Raw genomic sequence first — 8,675 nt, 5'->3', positions numbered from 1 at the left:
TGGCCAGCTGAGTCCTCTGCTTCATGGCCTCTCACAAAGCTGAAATTAAGGTGTGGGCTCTAGGTCTGCCATCTCAACTGTGGGCTTGACCAGGGAAGGATCTTCTTCCAGGCTCATCAGAACTGGTTGCACTCAGTTCTTTATTCACTGCTGGGCTGAGGACCTTGATTCCTCACTTGTTCTTTTCCGGAGGTGGCCCTCCTTTTCTTGCCAAGGGGCTTCTCCAACATAGTGACTTGCTTTATCAAAGTACACATGAGCCAAAAAAGCAATGGAGAGAGCCTACTAGCATGAGAAAAGTCCCAATATTTCATAATCTAGTCATTGGACTGATACGCCCTCCATGTTGCCGTTAATGGCAGGAGGCAGAGATCACTGGCAGCTACTGCAGAGTCTGCCTTACCTAGGGGAGGTCCTTCTCACCCAGGTCCAGTCTAATGAGAGAACTAAGGTCTGCTGAGCCCTGTTTTAGGTTTGTTTTTTTTGTTTTTTTTTGTTTTTTTTTTTTTCCCTACACTGCAGCTGCTTCTAAAGCCTAGGACAAGTGCTACATCCCGACAACTCCAGCCCACTGACCACCCTCCCTCCCAAGGGCCACCAGTAACATGAAATCTCTATGTCACTTCCACGGTAGTTAATCAAACAGTGCCTGTTTAATGTTCTAGAGTGACTGTTTAATGTTCTAGAGTGGTTGCCTTAGCTCCCCCTAAAACCTCATTTAAGAAAGAACATGTTTCATGCATCCTTTTGTCACCCCGTGAAGGAAATCCCAGGAGCTTTCTATCCACAAAAGAAACTTTGTGAAATGTGTGTTGATTGATAAAACTTAAAAACTGCAAGAAAGCGTAAGTGTTACAGATGGAAAAATTGTATAATTTGCCTTTGACAGTCATATAATATCCTCAAATTGCCAAATAAAAATTTCCTTAAGTAATTTTTTATCAAATAATGTAAGGTCAGTGAATTAATAGGGGCAAGGGTCAGTACTGTCCATCTAGGAAAGTTCAATATGGGAAAACCTGAAGACTGAAATTAGTTCCCACATCTCAGCCCCTGGCCCTGGGTTAGTTAGCATTTTCACTCATCGAGTTCTGTGTTTGCATGAGGAGAGTTGCAGCCTACGTTATAAAAGTGTAAAAGATATATATCTGACAAACACTTGGGGTGTGCAGGCCATTGAAAATCTATACAAAACATTCAACATTTGAGAAGCAAAAAATCACAATTTCTTTTATTCCTATTCCAGTGCCTGAAACCACTCTCCTTTCCTCTACAGGAAACAAAATAGATCCCCAAATAAACTGGAGGGTAAAACCAGTCCTTACAAACTCCTCAGTGAAAACCAATAGCTTCACATTCCACTCAAGGCATTATGAATTTCTCCATTTTATAAACTTTAAGAGGCAACAAGAAACTATGAAGATGACCTGTTTCATTTTGAGACATTCTGGATAAAATAAAATATGACATATGGCTTCCTCAAAACTCAAAGACTAAGGAAACATTCTAACTGATATATTAGAGTAGTTAGGCTAAACACCGGTATAGCAAACAATCCTGAGATAATTGCCTGTTCCTGCCAAGACAGGTGATTTTAACACATGTGCAGGTGAATTGAGGGGATAGCAATGTAGCTGTATATAAGCAATTAGTTCTAGAGATGTTATTGACAAAAATGTCCAGAAACACATCAGTGCTGTACCTGAACTCTTTAAAATGTTGCCACTTTTATAAAGCAATTTCACATTTGTCCCCACAATCTCATCAAAGGGAGCCTGAAATTTTACTCAAAGCTGTGAATTGGGTCTTATATGCTCTGTAAGATTTGAACAAATCAACTTATTTCCTACATGAATACATTCATGAGGAGCAAGTCTTCGATGAGCTGTTGGCAGTGCAGCAATGAGACACACCCTCTGTACCTTGGATTCATATGCACTGAACATCCCTCACAATTTGAATTATTTAGTTTAGGAAGGGCTTAAGCCCAAAGACTGGTAAAATATTATCAATGCCAAGCCCTTCTCTTCCCCCAGAAGGCTTGTCTCTTCTCATTCCAGCAAAGTAAAGAAGACGCTAGTTTTCCTTACCAGAATCCTTCTAGAGGCCTGAGGCAGGGCAGATGGGAGATAGAAAGAGAATATAAACTCTTTGGGAATTCCTTCACATGAAGGAAAAAAAGTTGTATCAAGATTTAAATACTCCTGCCTCAACAAACGCAAATAACCAAGCAAAATTTAGCTAACAAAAATTCAAATTGCCGCCCTAGGGAAATAATCTCAAACTAACAGATGCTCCATCATTTTAGCAATCTTTTAGAATATTGGAATTTAATAGCAGTTTATTATCTGCACCAATAACAACAAAAATGATGGGACTATAGGTCTTGGTATTAAAACAAAATTATCCCTACTACATTATCCATAATATGACAATTGTGAAGGAAACATCAAGACTAAGTAAGAAATGTGTTTTAATGAATGTTGCTATTGTGTTAAATGAGATTAATATGGGCCTTGAATTTTAGAAACATTGAATTAGGCAGCAGGTAGTTAAAAAGTGATTATCCTAATTAAATAGGGAAAAAATTGGAAGTGCGTACAATGGACTTCTTATCCAGAAATGCCCCAGTGTGTAGCATCAAACTTCCTCCTATGTGCACTCTAAGCTGCCCCCCAAATAGAGCAAGGATTTTGCTAAATTCCCTGTATAACATAAAATAATTATTTCTCCCCATTAGCCTTCTCAATTCTGCAAACCAAAGAAAGAAAGAAATGAAGATAAAATCCTCTAATGATAATGCCATGAATTCTTGAGAATTCTGTTGTATAAAGGCACATCAAATTTAATGGAATCATGGAATCAGAACTGTGAGTTGGGGAGTGGGTCTCTAACCTCAAAAATGGATATTGGGTTGCATGTTGATTGGTGGGTCTGGCAGTCATGGGGATGGAGCCTGAAGGTGTATTTAGGGCAGGAAGCCATACATGTGCTGTAGCTCATCTGGAATGAAGTTTATGAAGAATCATAAAGATGGGCTCCCTTGCTTCGTATTTCATTTCCATCTGTGAAATCACTGAAACCCCATCTCAAAATCTCAACAGATTCATGATATCAGGAAAAAAAAGTGTCCTTGGGTAAATCTCCAAGAGCAATTACGAGGTATAATCATTAAATAGAAATGATATATATTTTATTTTGGCACCTGACCCTTTTATGTGATTAATACATGAAAATAGCCCTAGGAACATTTTTTTCTTTTTTCCCCTCCCTGGGAAGATAACTAAAATTTTCTAGGTCTTGTATGTGTCAGACACTGTGCTAAGTGCTTTGGCATTTGACATGTTATCCAATTTAATCCTTGTAATCCCATAAAGGAGGTGTTTTATTTTAATTTTACAAGAGAAAAAAAGCTGAATCTCAGAGAAAAACAAAGATAGAAGCTAAAAATGTTGATTATTTCTTGAGTTAGAGTATGAATACGATGTGTGCTTATGACCATCAACCTCTATAAAAACAGCCATTCTAAATATAGATAAAATAATTTTTTTTTTATATTTCACAAGATTATGACTAGCGGAAAGTGTCCTTCTAAGCAGCTGACTCTCTAATTCCAACGAAAGCCTGTTATCCACTGATGACAGTTATGACTCAGTTTCTTGGATCTCTCCCTAATTCATGCCGGTTAAAAGCTGCATCCCTTAGATGAGATGGTCTGAGTTTGAATCCTGTGTGTTTGGGGTGAATCCTAGCAATATATTTAATGGCTGTATTCCCTTAGTCACATTACTCACCTTGGGAATTTGTAAGGGGTTATTTAAAGGGGTGGAGGTATGATGGTATCTATTCCCATGAAGCAGTTTTATCACAGCCTGAAATCCTTCTGCAAATAGACAAGAGAACAACAGGTAAACAGCTAATATTAAAAGGACCCTCAGGGACAAGAAAGGCGACCGCCACAGCTCCTTCATCCAGGTGGCACGCAAGACTCCCTCAGCAGACAGTCAGCAGTCTCCTCGGTGTTGGTTTGGTTTCCAGCATTGGCCAAGGCTTTATTCCGAATCTCCAGAAATAACCCTGTGTCATGCCTCTAGCTCCCCGCCAGGGGGAAGGGTAGAGGCAACCCCTACTCAAGCGTAATGTCATTTTCTACTTCCTCCTTCATTCTGCTTCCATGGTGTAAATTTTTCTTCATATGCTTTAGGTTTTCCCTTTTGAATCTCGGTGCCTGATACTGAAAGTCAAGGAAACTGGATACTGACTTTTCTTTTTGTTAAGATTTTACTTATTTAATTGTCAGAGAGAGAGCACAAGCAGGAAGTGTGGTAGGCAGAGGGAGAAGCAGACACCCCACTGAGCAGGGACCACAATGCAGGACTCCATCCCAGGACCCTGGGATCATGACCTGAGCAGAAGGCAGACACTTAACCAACTGAACCACCCAGGCATCCCTGAACACTGACTCTTTCTGGTTCTTCTTATTCCTTTTATAATATTCCTATTTCTTGGAGCAATATGGAAATCTGATTACCCACGGGGAAAGAAGTTGGAGGAAAGAAATCTCAATATGTACTATCTCAAGATACAATCTCAGTTCCTAAGTATGGAGAATAGACTGAAATGTAAGTGTCTGAAGTTAGAGCTATTTCTTTTTATTTTCTATTTTTTTTGAGAGCATGGTGTAGGGGCAGGGGGTGTTGCAGAGGGACAGATAGAGAATCTCAAGCAGGCTCCACACCATACCCAGCACAGAGCCCAATGCTCCATCACATGACCCTAAGATCATGATCTTAGCTGAAATCAGGAGTCACCCCTGAACTGACTGAACCCCTGAAGTTAAAGTTATTTCTAACATTATTTATGTGGGCCACAAAAGTGCCAGACTCACTTAATAAAGATCATTTTGTTTATAGCTTCATCCTTAGTTTCCTTTTCTCTCCTCTACAACTTTGCACATTAGTGTCCCCAAAGCTGCTCCTCTGAAATGAAGCACTGATATTTACCTCTGTGGTAGTAGAAATTCTAGCAACGGAGTGATATTTATTCTTAGGCAGGCCTTTCCATCACATCCCTCCTTCCACTCCTGTAACCACATACTTGTAACCATTGTCCCTTGTCCGTGCTTAACATTTTTGCCCATATTTCTTTCATCTCTCACACCTGTATCAAATGATAATGGGAAATCTGTTTTATAAACCAAATGTAAGTACAATCTAAATTTCAATGCTAGAAATTGCCTCCAATAATGAAAATGAGAGTGTTCGCATATATAATGGAGTGTTGGAAGCATGTCATAATGCATAAAATATCCTCTGCTATTGCTGCTGGAGATTACTGCTTCTAATGCACCTTCCCATGGACTATTTGGTGTAGTATAACAACTTATTATCTCATTCAAAAGAAGCATCCCATTAGAAGGAAATGTTAGTGGCTTGTAATCTTGAGAGGAGCTGACCTTCCCTCTTACACTGAATGCTCACAAAAGCAAGCACACCTGGCCTTTCACCTAGTAAGAGAGCCACATGCCACGTTTGGAGAAGGTAGCCTGTGGGACATTTGTAGAATGAGATGGCCAATCCTCCAAATGCAGTTATGTCTCTGGGAACTGCTTCTACCTGATCTGAATGTTCCCATTATTTCTGTGACACAATTCAAACAACTAGGCACTTTAAATTTTTCAATAATTTTTCCTTTTGAATTTTCATCACTAGAGCTGCCCAAATCAGTGTATCCTGCTATTGACAGCCTGTAGCACAGTGACCATCACGAACAGCTGCTTCCCATTTGTCAGCAAGGGCAGGGATGTCCATGGGACCTGTAGAGGCCAAGTCATTGCCAAGTACTTAAAAGGGCCATCTGTCATTTAGGCAACATCCCCTTCAGTAGGTTTCCTAAGCAAGACTTGTGAAAACTTTCCATGGAGTCTCAAAATTCAGAATTATTTAAGGAGGGGAGCCTGGGTGGCTTGGTCAGTTAAGCATCTGACTCTTTTTTTATTTATTTTTTATTTTTTTATAAACATATAATGTATTATTAGCCCCAGGGGTACAGGTCTGTGATTGCCAGGTTTACATACTTCACAGCACTCACCATAGACATACCCTCCCCAATGTCCATAACCCCATCATCCTCTCCCTCCCCCCTCCCCCCAGCAACCCTCAGTTTGTTTTGTAAGATTAAGAGTCTCTTATGGTTTGTCTCCCTCCCAATCCCATCTTGTTTCATTTATTCTTTTCCTACCTCCCAAACTTCCCACGTTGCATCTCCACTTCCTCATATCAGGGAGAGCATATGATGCTTGTCTTTCTCTGATTGACTTATTTCGCTAAGCATAATACCCTCTAGTTTCATCCACGTCATCGCAAATGGCAAGATTTCATTTCTTTTGATGATTGCATAGTATTCCATGGTATTTATATATACCACATCTTCTTTATCCATTCATCTGTTGATGGACATCTAGGTTCTTTCTTTCCATAGTTCAGCTATTGTGGACATTGCTTCTATAAACATCCAGGTGCACGTGCCCCTTCAGATCACTACATTTGTATCTTTAGGGTAAATACCCAATAGTGCAATTGCTGGGTCATAGGGTAGCTCTATTTTCAACTTTTTGAGGAACCTCCATGCTGTTTTCCAGAGTGGTTGCACCAGCTTGCATTCCCACCAACAGTGTAGGAGGGTTCCCCTTTCTCTGCATCCTCGCCAGCATCTGTCATTTCCTGACTTGTTAATTTTAGCCATTCTGACTGGTGTGAGGTGGTATCTCATTGTGGGTTTGATTTGTATTTCCCTGATGCCAAGTGATGTGGAGCACTTTTTCATGTGTCCATTGGCCATCTGGATGTCTTCTTTGCAGAAATGTCTGTTTATATCCTCTGCCCATTTCTTGATTGGATTATTTGTTCTTCGGATGTTGAGTTTGATAAGTTCTTTAGAGATTCTGGATACTAGCCCTTTATCTGATATGTCATTTGCAAATATCTTCTCCCATTCTGTCAGTTGTCTTTTGGTTTTGTTGACTGTTTCCTTTGCTGTTCAAAACCTTTTGATCTTGATGAGTCCCAATAGTTCATTTTTGCCCTTGCTTCCCTTGCCTTTGGTGACATTCCTAGGAAGAAGTTGCTGTGGCTGAGGTCAAAGAGGTTGCCGCCTGTGTTTTCCTCAAGGCATCTGACTCTTGATTTCAGCTCAAGTGATGATCTCAAGGTTGTGAGATCAAGGCCCCTGCATAGTTGGGCTCCAGGCTTAGTATGGAGTCTATTTGAAATTATCCCTCTCCCTCTATCTCTCTCCCTCCCCCCATTCACATGCTCTCTCCCTCTAAAATAAAAATAAATAGAGAAAATCTTAGAAGAATAGGAAGAAGAAGAAGAAGAATTATTATTATTATTTAAGTAAATAGTACCAAAGCATAAAAATCCTATGAGTTGTTTTGCCACCAGAATACAGTGGCCACGTGACATTGTGCTTTAGGTCATGATACATAAATAGTTTACAACAGTTTACACCATGTGGTTGATATACCATGACTTGCTAGAGTATAAAAAGACCTCTGTCATTTCCCTTTGTCATTTATGCACCATCCTCAGGATCAAAGGAAAAAATAATTTCACCAATGAGATGTTACATTTAGTCCTTCTACAGATATCCTCTTACTGAGCCAGGGAAGCCCCAGTTATACTGGATGGGTACAAAAAGGTCAACAAAGAGCACAATCCATGGACAACTCTTTGATAACAAAATAATAGTAATAATAGTGATTTTGATGATGTTGATAAAGATGATGACATACAAAACAGGATGACAGCAAAGGAAAATGGCACTTCCGGTCCTCTTCACTAAGCCATGCCCATCACTTCCTTTAACACTCAGCTCAAGTACTATCCCTCAACCCAGTCAAATTACATGAGTCTTCAGCTGCCCACTGCTTCCCCATGTATTCTATTTCTATTCCCCCATTTGTATCAGCGATGTCACTTTTTAATTTTCCTAAAATTATTCCAGTTCTGCACATATTAGTTTCCTATCTCCTAGCAAACAGAAACTGTGACTAGGGTGCCTGGGTGGCTCAGTGGGTTAAACCTCAAGCCTCTGCCTTCAACTCAGGTAATGATCTCAGGGTCCTTGGATCGAGCCCCGCATCAGGCTCTCTGCTCGGCAGGGAGCCTGCTTCCTCCCCTCTCTGCCTGCTGCTCTGCCTGCTTGTAGTCTCTCTCTCTCTCTCTCTCTGTTAAATAAATAAATTAAATCTTTAAAAAAAAAACTGTGACTAATATTTTTTAATCCTACCAATTAAACCTGGTCCAGAGTTCTATACATCATAGATGTTGCTTAGCAATTAAATCCAAGTTTGCAAATATGTACATATTGAAAACCTGTTTGACGTTTTCCACACCAGGCTGTGGAAAACACAAAGATGAATAAGACACAGATTTACCTTGCACTCATGCAATTTAACATTCAGTAGATAAGAGAGACTTGTGAACAATTAACAATAATAAAGGTAAAATGCCATAGCTGAGCATGTAATTAGCTAATGTATGCACGAATGCTTCAAAAAAATGTAAGACACTTGCTATAGTGATTACAGATGAGGCAATCCCTTTACACTTAAAGGACCAGGAAAAACTTTGAAGTAAACAAAATCAAGTGTCTCGGGAGGATAAACCTGA

Source organism: Mustela erminea, chromosome 2 (genome assembly GCF_009829155.1).
Source record: "Mustela erminea isolate mMusErm1 chromosome 2, mMusErm1.Pri, whole genome shotgun sequence".
NCBI lineage: Eukaryota > Metazoa > Chordata > Mammalia > Carnivora > Mustelidae > Mustela > Mustela erminea.
This window is presented reverse-complemented; position numbering follows the sequence as displayed.